Source organism: Natator depressus, chromosome 4, assembly GCF_965152275.1.
Source record: "Natator depressus isolate rNatDep1 chromosome 4, rNatDep2.hap1, whole genome shotgun sequence".
NCBI classification, from domain to species: domain Eukaryota; kingdom Metazoa; phylum Chordata; order Testudines; family Cheloniidae; genus Natator; species Natator depressus.
Window position 1 is genome coordinate 115,866,195 of NC_134237.1, and position 19,293 is coordinate 115,885,487.

Below are 19,293 nucleotides of genomic sequence, written 5' to 3' on the forward strand. Positions count from 1 at the left end.
GGGATTTTCAGGGTCTAAAGGCCTAGTGCTGGCTTCCTCTCTCAGGGACTTGGAAATCATGTTTAGAGTTCAGATATTTAAATCTTATGGGACTGTTCTTGCTCAGTGCTGGGCACCCTGCTTGCAGGGGGAATTGACCACAACACAGAATTGGGTCTATGGTGTTATTTTGAATCCAACAAATGTCCTATAATTAGATCCCCAAGCCCTTCAAAGACTTACATTCACGTTTTGCTTTTTGTCAAGTCAGTAGTCTTATCCTGCTAACACTTACACTTGTGCTTAACTTTATAACTCACCATACATCAAATTAAGCATATGTATATTATGCACTGCAGGATTGGGATCTTAGTTCCCTAGTGTGCAGCACCAGGCTTTTAACTTTTCATATAGCCATATAATTCCCCGCCAAAATCAACAGCATTTTTTAGAGTTTTATTTATACTGATACTTCAAAAGCTCTATCACCACAGTGGAACGAATAACTAATAATTAAACAGTTTAAAGAAAGTTTTTAATTTAAAATATGCATACATTTGAATATACAAAATTATGCAAATTATACATTTAACTAACATAGAAAAATACATCTGGATAACAAGATAAAATGTCAACATATTTTACACAATTTTAAGTGATAGTTACAAATCTGTAATAATCATAAGGTAGACTTTGTGACTGCATTACAATTCTGTCCGTCTCCTCTCTAGTTACTTTGAAATTAACATATATGTACATTTAATTACATGAAGGAAATGTCCTAAAGTGAAATTCATTGCTGAAAAATGTAAACAAGATAGCTTCAGTGTAACACATCAAAATGATAAAAGCATCTTTTATGTCACTCAAGTGAACACAATTAGCTGTTCCGTTTTAATCCCCACTGGTAGGGGTGTCAAACTTTCTGCATTTATTTACAATAATTTAAAAAAGGATCGAGCTGTAACTTTTGGGTAATCTATATCAAACTATGAAGCCCACGTTTTTTGTGCATGCTTTGGCACTTTATCAAACTGGTTCTAATTTGTGTCCCTTACAATCAGCTTTTCATGACTCCGAGCTAACATCACACTTTTGTATAGATGAAAAGCTGATAAGACCTCATTCATATTTTGTGCATCCAAGGCTCTCAATTTAAATTTGGTCCCAAGAAGTGAGAAAATATCCATCCTTTTCAATTCAAACAAATACTTATAAGTCTTTACTCCTTACTTTAATTTACACGGGCTTCATGCATTCAAAACAAAAGCCAAAAGCCTTATTTATAAACAAGCTACAAAAATCTATGCCACACTGAATCTTGGCATTTACAGTGTAAGCCAAGGAGTGATATTATTTACACATTTTCCAACCCCTTTTTTTAGTCACAGGAAGCAGAACAGAAGATGACAATGTTGGAGGGCTTTATTTTTTTCATGTCTATATCCATCATTGCCAAACCCTTCATTCATAATAAGTGAAATTCACCCCACGTAAGACCACTTAAGATCCATTTAAAACTCTAAATTAGTGGCATCTAGGGCCTTGTGTAGGCTCTCTGCAGAGGACTGAATTTCACCTAATATAGATTAATCTCTCTCTCTCAACATAAAAAAACAAATCTAAACAGTTCAGATGCTGACATATTTATATTTGGAAATCAGCCGCTGCACATGTACAGTTACCCCTTTCACTGCATTTTACATTTACATATCATATTAACATAGCAAGAATCCATGTGACATAGTAAAACGATGATGAGCACAGATTTACACCACAGACAGTAACAACTCTAAATCAAGTGAAGCCTCTATACCCTCCTTAGCTCCCTTCTCCTCTGACCACGTTGTCCCTGCTGTGCATAGGCAGTGATGATGAGCGTATGATATTTATATATCATATGTGCTGCACAAGTAAAAGACACGGTGAAATCTTGGCCCCATTGAAATCAATGGGAGTTTTACCATGAACTTCAATGGAACCAGGATTTATGCAGCACATCAGAGCTAAGCTGAACTTTCTTTGTTGGTTTGACTCCAACTTTAACATTCCTAGTTTGCTGATAATGACTGATACCATGGATTCCAATGGTAGAATTTGAATTTGATGTTTTAGTTTTGTATCCTACTTTGGAAACAGCAATAGATTTTATAACCTAGGATATGTAAAGGGGCAAAAATTCCTGCCCATAATATAATGGCTACTGATTTCTAATGCAAATATGTTTGGAGTCCAAGGCACAATATGTCTTAAAGGAATTCTGCTGAAGCAGGAAAGAGGTCTGCACAAGTTACTATACTGTAATCCCAAAGTCTCTTCCCCCTCTGGCTCCTTAAGGCACTAAAGGATTTCCAAAGGATTAGCTGCAAAAGCCAACATGCACTTGTTTTTCCCACCAATGCAAATTCAAAATACTAAAATCCTTCATCTACATACTAGAAAGACAGGTAGATTTATGAAATATAGATGAGAATTTCCACTTTTTAAAGGCCACAGACAAAATGCTGCCTGAATAGGAGGGTTATTTTGAGAATTATATTGTGTGCATAAAATATTTCTTAGCCAATTGTATTAGCATACATTTAACATAATTATCATTCGGTGATTCAATCACTATACTTCCAGCATCTGTCAACTGCGTTGGTGCAAATAACAGAATTCAATTTTCCAAGGTGATATAAGGACCATTGGTTGATTAGAAATATTTCATGAGATATATTTTTAACATCTTGTAATGCTCTGCACAGTAGAGTGTATGGTAATAAGGGAATTAAGAAATAAACCATATTTTATATGTAAAAATGTCCAGTGTCAATCTGTGTATTTTGTTCAAAGTGAGAGCAAAGGGGTATATTTACATAGGAGGACTTAGTAGCAGCATCTTAACATTAATTGCAATTAATTTGGTCAGAAAAATATTGTGCATATAAATCAAGCCAACCAAAGTGCCCAGTTTTACATTTTGAGAAGCAGTTTATCATACACAAGAAAAGCAGCACCTTGTCTAATACAGATAATCAGTAGCTGTTCTATTTTATCCTGTTTGAATTTAGCAGGTCAGCCTACTAGAGAGAGAGGCAAAAATAGTTCCTTTGTCCTGCACAAAGTTTGCTTAGTGAACGCATTTCAAACTGAACAGATTCTATAATAACTAGACACTGTTTTTTTCTGCTCACCACAAGGAAACTGGAAATTAATCTTTATGCTCCCTGCCTGGTCTAATCACAACCCACAAACTCACATTCATAGCTTTGCTGCTTTATCATCATCATTTGAGTTAAAGATGAGATTTCAATTCCAAATCTTGTGACACACAGAATGAATCCACCCATCTACTAGTTTAATGAGTGAATAGTCTTTTATAATACTGGAAGACAATTTTGATATTAGGAGGTGTGCAGTTTAAGAGAGGTGAACGTGGCATGTGCCACAAAAGAAACATAGCACAATCATTTTTTACGTGGAGTGAATGGCTTAAGGCCTGAGACACTAAAAAATGGACAAGTTCATTATCAGCATTTATATTTCGTAGTGGGATACTGGTCATAAATGCTAGGAAACATGCATGATGTCTTAGTTTAACACTTCATTCAAAAATAAGAACGAGGGTCTAATTGTATGCATGTTTTGCAAATGATATATGTGTTGCTTCTCTTCAGGTGGTAGAGTATGCTAATGGCAAGAAACCCACATATGACACCAATTTATTTTAAGAGCGCTTATTAGCAGTTAAGCTTCAAATGTTGCCATGCCAACTTGTCATCTCTTGATAACCATAATCTAAAAATGCACAAGAAATTAATCTGAGATGGGTTTCCTTATTTTATTAGCCTTGTACCTCCCCCCTTCAAAGAATTTCTGAAATTACTGGGAGACTAACCACTGTAGAGATCAGCACATTCTAAAGGTTAGCTCAATTAAAATAAAATAAATGAAAGATTTCAAAAAAGTTATCAAAACTGACAGTGTATTACACAACAAGGGGGAAGTTACGTAAATTAGTACCCAATTTTGCTCCCATTCAAGTCAATGGGAGTTTTGCTATTGACTTCAACAGAAGCATGTATAAGCCATTGAAGTAGGACTGTAAACACTCATATGTACCCTTACACTCCAGTCTCATGTGTGCAAGTACATCCAACGTATCTGCATCTGCAGATAGATACAATAATATGTGCTCACCTATTTTGGACACATCAGTGTGTGTTGTTACCAGTTTGTGGGCGCACACACAGGATCTGGTTCAGCAAAGCACATAAGCACACGAGTAATCCAACTAAAGTTCAAAGGGACTGCTCACAGGATTGAAGGTAAGTATGTGCTTATGTGCTTTACTGAATTAAGGCCATAGTGCACAATTCTTCCAACTTCTCAGTGCCTACAGGTCTGGGATGAGTATGACACTTACTCCAGTGCATGTTGAAGGCACTCGGCACCTTGAAAAATGAGTCCATCTACTGCCATATCCTGAGAGGTGCTATGCACCCTGAACTCCCATAAAAGCCAGTGGGATTGAGGTCCCATATGACCTTCATATATGCAAGCTCCCTATAACCACATATGTAGGCATCCAAAGGTTGGGATTTGAGCAAAACATGAGAATTTCCTAAAAATGCATTACAATATTAAGATTCTGTAAAAGATCTATATTTAATTGGATTGCATCACCAACTTCCAGTGAAGGATGAGGGTCAGTAAGTCATTGTGGCTTGTCAGTTTTTTCCTTAGCAAAGCAGCTATGGAGGCTTCCAGACTAGACACACCCTTTGTGATACCTTCAGCACTGCATTGCTTTTTCTTTTCATGTCTGATTCGTTCGTCCCTGCATAAAAAGAAGGAAAAATACAAATAAGTAACTATAATGTTATGAAATAAATATGCAGCTAGAGTTCCACATTTTATTTATACAGGCATGTTATACAAGTAAGGCCAAGACAAAACATTTGATAATAAACTTTACATTAATTCTATTCTTGTACAGCATGTCTTGGCATTCATAGGACTTATAAGCTCTAGGCAGACTATGATCAGTGGCAATATTGACTGGTTTGGAGACAACACAAATACACCGAAAATGGAGTTATCCTGAATACTTGCATTCTCTAGCTGATTCTGGAAGTTTTAGGGTAGGAGACTGCTTCTTAACCTTGCCTGGATCACTACCCACTTTTCCCTACCAGGGCCCACTTAGCAATGCAGGAAGAACAAGATGGTCAATCTCCTGACACCAGTTTGCCATCTCCAAATTGAGATCTCCTGAAGTAGGATTAACTGTGTTGAAGATTCTTAAGTGAAACTCACCCCTATGCAGCAGGCTAGCACAAATCCAATGCAGCACATAAGTCTCACTTTTTAAATCTTCAAAATGGGGAATATTTAGGACTTAAGTGGTTCATAGGCCTTGAGTTGGGTCCATTAGTGCTGAGCAGGTGGATAGTACTGATTTTTGGAAGTACAGGTGCCCTGCCCTCACTAGCATGACCTCACACATATAGTGCATGTGAGGCCTCAGGGTGGAGGACACCATTTTATTCTACAAAATGGCATCCTCCACGAGGCTGCAAGGAGGATGCCATTTTGTTTCTGTGTAATTGCTGGAATGGCATTCCGGCCCCACTACACCACTACTATTGGGTGGTCACATAGGCTCAGAGTAGCACAGATACGTAGGAACAGTGACGCTGAACATTACATTACCCAACTTTTAGGCATCTAGAAAATTACAGGAACATGAAGCAATCCACAAAGCCTTAGTTAGGCACCTATGCTCCCTACACATTGAAAGAGGAGAACTAGGTGCCTTAGACTGCAATTCACAAAAGCCAGTACAGGAGGCAGCCAATGGGAGATGATGACAAGGGACACCTAAACCCCTCCCCTCTCATGGAGATAGGCACCTAAATCCAGGCTGCAGGGAGGCACCTACCTCTGCTAGTGATTCCCCTCTCCTGAAGTGACATGGCTTAGGCACTTAAGCCTCGTCTCGTGAGAATATGTGTGGCAGGCACCTCACATCATACAAAGCAGCTGGAGGAGGTGGTTCGGGTGCCAACCTTATAACTTTTAGTCCAGTGGTTAGATTACTTGCCTGGGATGTGGAAGATACAGTTCAATTCCCCCCTGCCACTTGATGAGGAGAAAGGATTTGAACAGGCTTCTCCAAACTCTCAGGAGTGTTTTCTAACCACTGAGCTATGGGATAGTCTGATGTAAGTTACCCTCAATCTCTCCTGTTGAAGCTGTTCCACTATGAATAAATAATTAAAGAGTGGTTAGTTTCATACGTTTAAGGCCACAATATACTATAGCCCAGTGGTTAGGAAACTCACCTGAAAAGTGGGAGACCCCTGTTCAAATCTTTTCTCCCCATCAGGCAGAGGGGGGAATTGAACTTGGGTCTCCCAAATCCCAGTCAGGTACCCTAACCCAGTGGGCTAAAAGTTATAAGGTGGGCAGCACCACCATATTCTCCTCTGGTCAGACTTTGAGTGGGACCTGATCCAGAAGGCAGCCTATGAGCATGCCTACCAGATCGGATCCTGCATGTGAATTAGGTGGCCAAATGTCTATTTTCCTTGGTTCATGAATTGCTGTGGGGCTTAGGCAAAAGATAGGTGTCTGGATGCCTAGCGTGAGGTAGCAGTGTGTGTGCTCAAAGGCAGAAATTTAATTACCTAGGGAACTTCTACCCTTACATACTTAGGTGCTAAATGAGTTTAGGTGCCTACAGAGTTTGGGGGGAGTTTTGTCAATCGTGGTGGACCTTAAAACTGGGATTTAGGCACCTAAACACAGATTTAGATACCTAAATCTGGAGTTTAGTCACCTAAGTACCTTTGGGATACCAGGTCTTAGTGCAGTGGAGTCCCCACCTACCTAACACCTTTGAACTCCATCTTGGGCCCCTAATAACGCATCAGCTGAGACTTGCTTCCCCCCCCATGCCAAACACCTTCCTATTGCCTTCCCAAGATGTCTTCTCCTCTCTCAGTGCAAAGTAATGCAAAGGCTGGATCTAGACTATAAACAAACAGTCTTTGGGACTGCTTTCCTCTTAAAGCACACACAGGCTTTTGGAGTTCCTTCTCATCTCCAAAACAAATAAAGCAAAGCTGGTGAGCAAGTGGCTACGAAAACACCGTCTTTTGGGGCTTTCTTCTCTTCTTTGGATTACAACCTTTCTGGGAAGACCATAATCAAACCTAGAACAAATAAAACATACTTACAACATCTTAGATATTACAGCACTCACCATCAGCAACTACCAAGAGATGTTTGCAACTACCAAGAGATGTCACCGTGCACCCTGGTATCATCTAATAGATATTTAGTAATTATTAACCAAGAGAAGTATCTGATATCTTAGTGGCAGAGCCAGGCTAACATTTTGAAATCAGTCTGCAGATGTATTTTTCATTCACTTCCTTTTATACGCAACTAAAGCCGCTCCACTGTGATCTCATCATTATGCACAGGACCAACCTAAGGATTTGGAGGAGGATCAGTCAGATGATTATGTGGCCCTCTTAAAATTTAGTCTCATTTTAGAATATAAAGGGGTTGCTCTGTGGGCTGCTGCTTTGCACAGGAATCAATCACAGTTGCCCACATTTACTAACCCTTTTAAAGGGAAGAATGTCTAAACAGGACTGGGAGGTCTTGGTGCTTCCATGTCCAACATATTCTATTAATCTCCCTTCAACTATCACTGTTTTCTCTTTTCTTTTTGCTGTTTTCTTTTTCTTTCGCCTCTTTCTTTTAATAGCATCTTGTTCTTTTCTCTATCATCTTCTTTTTCACAGTCACTCCATCCTATGTTGCATAGCCCTGTTGCTCTTTCCCATGAAACATTGTCTATTTCTTCCTTGATTCTCTTATTTTGTTCTTTTTGCCCCCTTTGCGTTCCTATCTTTCTGGAAATTCTGCTGCTCACTTATGCTCCATTCAATCCCTGCTGATCCTTTTCTCACTCTAAGCAACAATGGCAACATATATCATTATTATAGTGCTTTGCAAATATTAACTAACTAGTCCTCACAGCTGCCTTGTCAGATAGGTACTGCATTTTTGTACATGGTTTGTGGAAAAGGAAAGAAGTGTTTAATGGTGCTGTTTTATCAAATGCTAATGCTGAATAAACATTTGCAAAATGGTTAGGCACACGGGTGTAGCTTTCAATCATAGTACTCAGGAGCTGGCAGATTTCATATTATAGAACAGAATAGCTTCCTAAGGATCCTAATATTTATTTGTACTTCTGATGTGCTGAAAGCTACTGGCTCCATATTCTTTATTTGTGCTAGTGCACATTCTTGGGTAATGACGCAAAGGCTAGACTCTTTCTTTCACATCCCAGTATAAGGGCAATCAATTTCAGTCACCAAAATACGGAACTGCTAGTGCAGATGGTCATTAAACGAGACCTGTTTCTCTGTGACATTGAAATCTTGAAGGAACTCTTATAAACTAAAAGATAAGATTGTGCAACCTGATCCCTGCACCCCTTCAATATCTTGGAACATTGCAAGGGGGACATGAGAGGATTTAATCACAAATAAGAAGTAGGATTATACCACTGAACTGGACAAAATAATGTTTTAACAAGAAATCACAGGATTAATAGAAAGATAAGAATGTCTGACGCTGAATGGAAACCTGGCTCTGCTTGGTGAATTGCGATATTCTTCAAGAGAAGTATATTTTTACATAAGGATTATCTCCACAATATGCTTGGGATTGGTATTTGGATTATTTCTCTCATAATAAAAGCTAGGGGCAGCTTCCGTTTGTTCACCTGACATTCTCCAAACCTTTAATGACCTTTGTGTTTGTGAACTGTTTGCACTTATTTGCTCCAGCTGTTCCTGCCCCTCTTCCCTCAATGTACTATATCTGTGAAACATTTATAAAGATGTTTTCAGGAAATTTGATGAGAAAGGATGTCGACATTCCATGCCCCTGAAAATGTCCTTTCTTGTAGAATTTCAGATGAGTGACTGTGATGGGGGCCACTTACCTCTTGTGAGCACCTCCTGCTGGCCAGGTGTGTGCCTGCACTCTCTGCTTTGTGCTGCTTGTCTGTGGTGAATCCTCCTGGCAGTTAACTTCTTGAGCAGGTTTTCACTGACTCAGCCCTCTGGCCGTGTCACACACAGGCCATATGTACACAACAAAACAGTCCAACAGGGCCTATCATAGTACCCTGCTTGTTGCCTGCCTGCCACCCTGTCTTGGGCTCAGGTCTCAAACTGTTCTTAGGGCCTATCAATGTACCTTCATTTATGGTCAGCCTCTTCTGGGCTCACTGTAGTATTGTCCCTGTTCTGATGTGGAGCAGTGCCTCCAGGGCTTCCTCTCTTGTGATCCTTCGACTTTGGTGGCCAGTCTCTTACTCAACTCTCCAGCTGAGTCACTAGGTCAGTTCGGTCCCCTTCTGGGGGACGAGGGGTTATCAAAATCAACAAATGTTGACTCTCTTCTGGGCCCTCAGCCCCTTCTCTGAACATGTTTAAACTCCCTTGCTCAGAGCTTTGGCCACTCCACCTGTGGTGGGGACCTGGGCCCGTCCACTACTCTGGGTCCCAACTGAGGGACCCTACAATTAGCAGCCACCTGCTGCGTCCCTTTTAATTCTGTGCTGCTACTGTTCCGTGGGACACTTTTCCATGGGTGCAGCTTTACCTTAACCCTTAGGTCAGGGCTAAAGATCTCCTTTGCATGCCAGCAGTCAGTCAGGATCACTTTCTTTACTCCTTTGATCCCTGCCAGTAGCTGGTCTGACCAGGTTGTGGAACCAGCCAGGAGCACTGTTTTTGCTCCTCTAGCTCCAGCCAGCAACTGATTCTGCTCTGTCCAGCAGCTCCTTTTATATGAGCCTGCTGGAGTCTGATTGGTTGCTCCTTGCAGCCTCTTTCTAATTGGCTGCTTCCCCCACAGCCACTCTAGGCAGCCTGGAGGACTCACCTTCACTGCTCCTTTTCTGGGGTTGGGGTATGACTGCAAGGCCTCAGCAGGGGGCCACTGACACTAGTTCAGCCCCTCACAATGGCCTTTCTTTTTTATTCTTTATTTTGAAACATGCACAAAGGCCAACATTGCTCAAAGTGGTGTTAGGAAAGGGATGTGATATCAGCCAATCTTCCAGCTTTGACTTTTCTTTTTTTTGGACCAGATGATATGTGGAAGCAGGTAGATAGAGATACATGCTGCAGAATGATGTTCCTAAGGGCTGCATCTACACGGACAATTTTAGAGAAATCTTCCTACATAGTACTGGCAAGCATGGAAGTGACAGTTGAGATTGGCCAGCACTGATTTTAATGCTGTATAATTCAACCCTGCTCAGAGCCGGTCTAGACAACATGGTGGTAAAAGAGAGTAACTGGTCTACACTAGCATTTAACTATTGCTAGCACTAATTGAGCAGGATCAGTGCTCAGGCACTGGTGGGAGATTTCCCTAAAATTGTCAGTGTACATATTGTCAGCCCTCTTACCCAGTGTCTGTGTGCAATTTAACTTCCCAAAGATGAGCCAGTCCGTCAACATGTCTGTTGCAAGGTGTATCTTCTCCACCGAGCTCTCCAACTCAACGAATGAGAACAGCAGTAAAATCAACACTTTGCACATTTGCCGGCTTTGCAAGAAGGCCATAGAGCGAGTATGATGGAATCAAGGTCAGGTGGATAGATCCAACATACAGTTCAGCAAAACTCAGCAACAAACACTACCAGAAGGAGGATTAAAAGAAAAGGGAGTATGTGCACAACTGCACACCAAAAGGAGCATCTGCAGCAGCAAAGCTGTCTGTTCCCAACCCCCTCTCAGAGTGTTTTCAAAGCATTATTGATTTTTGGAATTGTGCATGGCACACACACTCATGAGACTTCAGGTGACGGCTAAATACCTCTTCCCCTTGTAGATACCTATAAAGATAAGGCTTATTTAGGATCCTAAATGATGGCAAAACACAGAGGCATGCTTTTTTTTCTGACTGTATCAGAGAGGACAAAGTGCAGCCACTCCCTCTGAGAAGATGATCAAAATGGCTTCTGCTGACCCTTCCGAGTATGTGAGGTAGGCTCAGTTCAGCAGTAAACAAGAAAAAAACAGCACGTGAGTCTAACCATTTCACTTCCGCCGTGTGAGCAATCCCAGCAAAAAACTTCCAACTTGGGATGCATTGGAACGCTGCCTCACAATGTTCTCAGACACTTCGCACATTTAGCGCCACATTCATCAGTACGCTCCCGGTGCTGTGTGCTGCTCTATGGATAAATAACACCCATAAACCCATCTTCAAGCCAGGTTTCCAGCTGCTTTATGTCACTAGAGAGGTACAGACAGACCATGACATACCAGTGCATCTGGCTCTTTATGTTAAGCATTGGTGAAAATAACACTGCTGTGACAGTTTTGAAGACACGAAGGCTCAGGAAGCAGTTCACACTTCCTGAAGGGCAAATTTCAAGTATTATTAATTTCTAGCTGAAAGTGCTGCTCAGCTCTAGCTCTGCCCTTCCTAAGGACTAGAAATTCCTCTCACTTTTGTACCCACTAGGCTCTACTGGTTTCCATGGCATCACTCCTGATTTACACCAGTGTGAAAGGAGAAACAGGCATTAAAGACTTGTGCACCTAATGTCATTTACTAACAGATGCATTGAAAACTCCAAGGGCAGAACAGATATTTCATGCAATACAGCTAACAGAGCTATATTCAGGCACTTTTCCATTTAAATTGCAGAAAAGCAAACTTCTATGTGGCATTATCTTAGTAGAAAAAGAAAACGATGGTAAATGATTTCTTCCGTGTTCCAGGGTATTTTCTAATTCAAAAAATCTTTGTTTGCAATAAATATGATGACCCATCAATGACAAAATGGACAAAAAATGTACAGTTGCAAGAAAAGTAAATAGAACAAATCTGTATTTAGTAATGAAACAATGGGAATTCTCAGCAGCACTGTAAGAAACTGTTATGTTACTAGTGGCTTATTGATATTTATGAAAACCCTGTGATTTCTGTGTTTGAAAAAATCAAATGGTATTCCATGTACTCTTTTCATTAGTGGCCTGCTGTTCTTAAACTTCATTTCTAATTGATGGATTCATGGGAGAGCTCAAGAAGGGCTGATTCTCATTAAACTGCAGCAGAGCTGTATTGATCCCACTTACAAAGGACAACAAAACTTGCTTATATTTCACAGAGATGCAGAAACTTTCCCAGTTTCATCCATGGAAAAGAAAAAAAGCATTGCAGTTGTTGAAATTGTGGTGAATCAATTATCTTTTCCTTTATTAGCAAGGTGTAAGATTATTATCTATTTTCATTTTAAAAACTGCACAGAGCGTAAAGTTTATGGACCTGGTTTTACACTGCTTTCCTCTAGGTATATGCCAGTTTGTTCCCATGAAAACAATGTAGCTACACTGGTGTAAAACTGGAGTAAAGCAGTGGTGAATCAGGCATTTTTTAGTTTGACTGTGTGTAAAATATGGAGGTTACTTATTTGTAACTGGAGTTCTTCGAGATGCACTCTGAATATTCACACTCTTGGGGATGCTCCAATCCAGAATAGCTAGGTTGGTGGAACCTTCTAGTAGCAGTGCCTGTTAAAGGTGCCTTGCGTCTCCCTTTCTCTCCCTAGTGCTCCCACCAGATCCTGAGCATAGCTACAAGAGGGGTATGGCTCAGTTGCCATCTCAGTTCCTTTCAAACAGTAATGTGGAATACCAAATAATGACATAATTAGGACTACACAGAAGCAGGGAAGGCAGGTGGGCAGCTTGAATATGCAGAGTGCATCCTGAAGAACTCCAGTTACAGGTAAGGAACTTCCATGTCTTCTTCAAGTGCCCTCTGCATAGTCCCACTCTTGGGAAAGTGTGGTGAACAGTATCTCAATAAGGAAGGAAGGACAGAGCCCTACTTGAACAATGATTGAAGTCCCACCCTGTCAAAACAAGCATTGGACCTGGATTCTAAATCAAGAGCACAGTGAGTTGTAGAAGTGTGGAGTGTTGGCCAGGTGGTGGCCTTGCAATCTCAACAAAAGCAATGTGCTTGAGAAATGCTGTAGATATGGCCACCCCACTCGTACTATGAGTTTTAAGAAGATCAGGAGGGGAAAGCAAAGGTGATCTAAAGCTTTCCTCAATACAAAGTCTGACCCATCTAGATAGTGATTGAGCTGAAGTGGCCCTATCCTTTGAAGAACATGTATAAGAGATAAACAATTTAGAAGAAGATCTGAAGACCTTGGTTCTACCCAGGTAACATGAGAACTCTTTTTGGAATGTTTAAGGAATGTAATCTAGCATCTCCTTTACTCATATGAGGTTTCAGGAAAAAATAAAGATACGTTTATATATTGATTTACATTTAAATTGGAGGCAATCTTTCGAATGAATCTGAGGTGTGGCGTAAGGACCACCCTGTCCCTGTGAAAAATAGTATTGGAAGGATCAGCCATTTGTGAATTCAACTCACTAATTCTTCTAGCAGTGGTGATACATCAATTGAATCAATACTAACTTCAGCTTCCACACGGGGACAGTCTAGTGGGCAGATCAAGGTTCAATAGACAAACACCAGTCAGGAATGATCTAGATAATATAGTCCTGCCATGAGCGCAGGGGACTGGACTAGATGACCTCTCGAGGTCCCTTCCAGTCCTATGATTCTATGATTGCTATTATGAAAGCTGTTTTTATTGCAAAGTGAAAAAGGGAGAGATCTTGTAATGGATCAAAAAGGGTCAGATATCAATTGAGTCTATACTAACTTCAACTTCCACATGGGGACAGGATCTCTAGTGGGTGGATAGAAATTCAATAGAGCCTTCAAAAAATTTCTTCACCATGTTATGTGAGAAAATGGTGTCTCTCTAACCTCTGTATTTACCAATGAAATAGACACAAGGTGTTCTTTAATAGATGACACAGATATACCCTCTTTTTTAAGTGTAACAGGTATTCAAAGATTATCTGTATGGAGGCTGAAACTGGATCTACATTCCTAATTTCTACCCATATAACAAATCTTTTCCATTTGCAGTCATAACACCTTCTAGTCAAGGGTTTCCGAGCATTAATAAAAATTGGCTGAAATTCAGTGGAGCAGGAAATTTCTTTCTGTCAAAGTCCTATTGCCCAAGCTGTTAGATGTAGAGATTCAAGGTCTGGATGGAGCACTCTCCCCTGTTGCTGTGATTAAAAAATCCATTGATAATGGCAGAGTCCAGTAGTTGCCCTTGGATAAGAGGAGTAGGTTGGTGTACCATTGTTGTCTTGGCCATTCCAGAGCATCTAAGATCATCCTAGTCAAATCTTGCTTTTACTTTGTTTCGAACTTTGGAAACCAAAGTGAATGAGAGAAATGCATATATTAAATCCGATCCATTCCCCAGTTTAGGAGACAAGTGTCTGTCAAAGACTGGCTGTCCGCTCCACTCATGAGCAAAACAGAGGGCATTTTGTAGTGAGACTGGTGGCAAACAGATCTATAGTCAAGAATCCCAATGTTTGAAGATATTCTGAATTACTGGTTTTTTTTTACAGACTTCATACATCTGAAATGATTCTCTGCTGAGGCTATCTGGCAATTCATTGTATTCTCTTAAAACATGTAAAGCTATCAGGTAAATGTTGTACAGTATGCACCAGTCCCATAGCTCTATCACTTCATTGCACAAGTGGATCGAATGAGTTCCCTGTTGTTTGTTCACGTAAAAAACTGCAGCCATGTTGTCTGCAACAAGCTGGATAACTAAATTGCATATCTGTGGAAGGAATGCTTTTAGGACAAATGGATAGCCCATAGCTCCAATACATTTATATTAACAGGGATTCTTTGAAACTCCTTGAAAGCCCTTTACTATATGAGTGTGGACATGTGCCCTCCAGTCGGTCTTTGATACATCCATGGTTACTATTACTCATAAGTCCTAGACAGCTAGCTGTGGACTGAGTCTATTTTAATTTTCCCAGTGTATCATCTATCTTAATGATAAATAATCCATTTCCTTTGAAAGGTAAGTCCTCTATTTTAGCCCTGGTGTCTAGTGGGAGAGAAGATGAACATAGCCAGGCAGATCCAGTTGAATCTGAGCCATCAGTTCAATCGTGCATCGGTGATCCTTTGTTGATGGATCTCCAGGCTTTGATTTTAGGCCCATAGATTTGGATACAGGTCTGAAACTGGAGACCCTGAACTCTGATTCCACCCTATATGAGTGACCAGAAGAGTTGCTAGAGATATGCTTAGTCTTCCTCTTTCTCAGAACTCCAGAAGATGTTCTGAGCACGGATCCTTATGACTCCTGTCCAAATCCAAGGCTGGTGTAGATTGTACCTTGGCTGAGGTCAGAGCCAAGGATCTGACCATCGGAGCCTCAACTGACTTGGAATCGCAGTCTGGCACCAAAGCTGAAGCTCTTATCACAGATCTGGATGACTTCTTGAATCTGGAAGTAGACACAGCCGATTCCAGTCTCCTACTTTTTCCACCAGACCCCTTTGAGGTCTCAGATCTGGCAGGCGTAGCAGTTAGTGCCTCCTGTAACAGAAGGACCTGCAGTCCATTTTGTCCTTTCTTCCTGGCTCAGGGGGTGAATGTGCTGCATATTTGGCAGCATGCCCGTGAGTGTTTTTCACACAAGCATTTCAGGCATTGTACATGCGCATCAGAGGAAGGAAAGACTGCCGGACATGGCGCATATTTCTTGAAGCCGTAGTCCCTTGTCCATCATAGTTATAATCGATTTCTAATCTAATTAAGAAAAATAAATTTTGTTATAGCTATAAAATATACTAATTACTTAACTACTAAGTTGCTACAGTATCTACTCATCTAAAACTATTACTATCACTAGCCTATTTTTTTATGTATTATTTATGTATTTTATTTTAATTTAGGCTATGGCACAAACTATAGAAAGAAGCAGAGGTAAGATAGTTCCCGTCCTAATGCTGCAGCTATTGGAAGGAACTGAGGCAGCACTGGCACCAATGCCCTTCCTATAGCCAGCTCCCATGTCTGGTGCAAGTGCTAGGGACAGTAAGGGTGGGACGAGGGGCTTCCAACGGGCACTACTGCTACAAAATTCTACCGTCCTAGCTGCACAGGATCAGTGCATCCCCAAGAGCAGGAATATGCAGAGGGCTCTCGAAGAAGAAATGTTTGTTCTTTAAACAATTTCATCTGATTCAAAGTACGTAACAGTTATGAACAGTGCTCCCCCACCCCCAATGCTGAGGTTATGAAAATTTTGGGTAGAATATCATGCTCTCTAATTTTCATGTTGCTCGAAGAAGAACAATTCTTATAGAGTTCTAATTGGGGCTGGATGAACACAGTAAAACAAAAAGGACGTGCAAATATAATCTGCACAAATTTGCATGAACAGTGAAATTCACCTTTGGATAGATTGCCATTCTATCCATGCAATCCATGATCACTCTGATTTCTATCCTCTTGTTTTTGAACATTTCAGTCTTTTTAAACAGTGAGTAGAAACAACACCATGTGACTCAGGTGACCAATCACCAGCAAAAAATATCTGAAGATGCAGTCAAGGCAGATAGTTTGCAAGTAACCCAAAGGCTGAAATACATTTATGTAAAGCAATCAAAACAATTCAAACAAACAAAATAGCAAAAAAATCAAAGCTTCTTTGAAGATAATTTTGAAGCAAAGAAAAGGGCTAGATTCAGCTAAAAGAATATTCACTACGTGTTCACCCAACTCAGTGTCTATTTAAAGAGCATCCCTATTCCAGCTTAAAATAAGAAACAATTAAGACATCCTTCAAAGTATCCTATCATTGGTCCTCTGTTCCTTTACTGATTTCATTTTCATGTAAAGCCATCACTCCATTTTTATACCACAGATCTTTTATTAGTCTTGAAATCTCTGTAGATGTTTACTAGGTATAGTTTGGATTTTTTGTTGTTGTTGTTCCAAAGTTAAACTAAGAACATGGATCTAGTGTTATTTACCTCTCATTAAAACAATTATAATGTATTTAAAGGCTAACAACCACATATTAACCTCATACAACAGATAAAATAACAGCATGGCACCTCTTACACATGAGAACACTGCCTCCTAAGTGAAGTCACATTTCATCAGACAGTTTCTGTATTCCATTTCCCCATAAATAGCACACTGATGAAACGACGTGTGTTCACACAAAGAACAGATGATGCAGCAGAAGGAAGATTTGTAGGTGCACTGCACCATGGCTTAAAATTTCAGCAGGTTGTCACACATTCTGATCAATTTAAATGCCTTTTTCAACTGACCTTTACAAATTCCTATTACAAACAAAAGACACTGCAGTAGACTGAATTTTGTTTTAAACCAGAAGACAATTCAGTATCAGTAAGAACAAGTTAGCTAGTTAACAACAAATCTTATTACAGCTTAAAAAAAATTCACATACAATAGCTCAGTTTTACTATAAACAGATTCATTAAATCATTTATCCAGGATCAAGTTCAAGTTTAGAAAAGGTTAATCTACTCATAAATACATACTGCTCGTGAACCCCGCCCCCCAAGTCTAGCCCCTTACATTAAGTAGTACTTTACTACTCGGTTATTTCTACTGAAACCATCAAAGAACAAGGTATGATCCAATGTGAGCCAGAGTATCAGAATCCAGCCTACGGTTTGTTTTTAATAATAAAGATTTGGACTTGCACCGTATATGCTTATCCTGTAAATAAAGCTGGACGCTAACCACAGATTCATAGCTCCAGCGAACAGGTGCTAGATTTGTTAGCTGTAGTTCTGTCTAATTCTTAATTTAACTAAAGAGCTGTGTTTGTTGGGCTAAGAGTTCAGATACTCTGGATAATAGCTGGAAGAACTTTGCATTCTTCAAGTTATGTAGCTTTAGTCATCTCAGTCACACAAGGTGAAATTCACCCTACCACATGACATCCAAATATTCAGGCTTTATGTGAGTGGAGTCCATGGAAGTTGGAGTTCATGGAGTCCAAATTCACCTCTAAATCCAGGACTAGAGTGCAAGGCTGCTAAAGCAGTTCCCCAGGGCTGCTGCTGCAACCAATCCACAGTGATTGTGACAGGGTCACAGTCTCTGTTGGCCCTTCCCTGGCTTGCTATCAGACCAACCCCATCTGTCCCTAAAAGAGATTTCTGCACCCGTCTTTACAGGGCCACTGCAGAGTGTGTAAGGTGTGTGCAGGTGCCTCTGCACAGGCTCTCAACTGGCAATCCCCATAGTTAGTCCTCGTGCAGGGGGTCTTATGAAGGTCCTCCAAACCAGGAGCGAATTTCCCCCATAAGCAGCAATATTACTACTTACAAAGCAGTTGGGCAACACATAGTGTTACCATGACATACTTTAATGTATTAAAAGGAATAAACATGTAGATCTTTCTTAGAATCTAATAACTTGAAATTTATTAGCTAAGCAAAGAAATTTGCTATTTGCATCAATAGTTACAAAGGCAAGGAGCTGTATGGTTAAGTTTTACTTTCTGTAGCAGAGGATTCAGCATACACCGTATGACCTCCATAGTGAAAAGTCAAACTTCTTTGTGATCATTTCCCCTTGGGCACTGAAAAACATGGAAACCAGACAAGCTGAACATATTGGCCCCAAGTCTCCCCTTCATTTAAGCTGTTTTGCACTGCACCAATAGTGCAAAATCACTCTAAAGCTGGCACAGCCTGTATTGGGAGGATCACGCCAGTGGAGGGGATCCTTGAGCAGCTTAGGGCAGCTGTACCCTGTTCCAGCACCCTCCTCATGGCTGGCATAGGAACATGGCCAAGGGAGAGGCCAGACCTCCTGCATCCCACTGATTCCCCATCTCTGTAATAGCACCTTTGTGGCCACTGGTTATTAGCATAAGTTAGAGAAGTCCTAAGGCTGCTCTGATTTACAGAGATGCCAGCCCAGTGCATGACTGACCCAGCATCAGCAGATCACAAAGGTGGTTTAAAGACCTAACCGGCCAAGTTCTTAGTATGGGGCTACTGTGTACGGATATTGCTGGTGTGCAGCATGTCGCAAACTCAGATCCTAAAGATGAACAGAACTCTCATTACCTACCAGATTATATTTTCACTTTCATATTCCCTTCCCCTTATCCCCGTCCTAAGGATCTGTTACTTCCCCTCATTATTTTTGTTTAATTTTAGATTGTAAACTCTTCAGGGCAGAGTCACTCTCTTTTTAAAATGTATCTGCCTAACTCTATGTATATCTGCACAGCAATAACAACAGCCGCACAACAGCTACCACCACCTGAATAGATGTTAGCTTCACTTCTGCTAG

At 40.5% G+C, this 19,293-nt stretch overlaps 1 protein-coding gene across 2 annotated transcripts in view; it reads right to left on the reverse strand.

Moving 5' to 3' along the window:
* Positions 1-570: 570 nt before the first annotated feature.
* Positions 571-19,293, reverse strand: part of LOC141986786 (uncharacterized) — a 76,803-nt gene continuing 58,080 nt past the window's right edge. For both annotated transcript variants that reach the window (XM_074951709.1, XM_074951708.1), the window contains exon 11: positions 571-4,801. The gene's annotated coding sequence lies outside the window, so the exon portion shown is untranslated. The remainder of the gene's footprint in view (positions 4,802-19,293) is intronic.